This window comes from Theobroma umbraticum, unplaced genomic scaffold, assembly GCF_002168275.2.
Source record: "Theobroma umbraticum cultivar Fairchild unplaced genomic scaffold, ASM216827v3 scaffold_60.0, whole genome shotgun sequence".
Classification (NCBI taxonomy): Eukaryota; Viridiplantae; Streptophyta; class Magnoliopsida; order Malvales; family Malvaceae; genus Theobroma; species Theobroma umbraticum.
This window is the reverse complement of record NW_018397288.1, coordinates 45036-45353: the sequence shown is the minus strand read 5'-3', so window position 1 is coordinate 45353 and position 318 is coordinate 45036.

Here is a 318-nt window from a genome sequence, read left to right as displayed (position 1 = left end):
CGAGTAATAAGGCTTTTGAAGGAATAGGTGACTATAAGTGGACTTTTCTTGCTAATGAATAACTTTTTCATCACGTTTCTCAAGGTAGATAATTAATTATAATTTGTTTTAATAAAAAATGTAAATAAATTCAACTTAAAATCAAGTATGAGATTATAAAACTATTTAAAGCAAGCAATAAAGCTTTCGAAGGCACGGATGACTATAAATAGACTTTTCTTGCCAATGAATGACTTTTTCTTTCTTTTTCTCGAAGTAGACATTCAATTATTATCTGTTATAACTAAAAATGTAAACAAATTTAACTTAAAATCAATT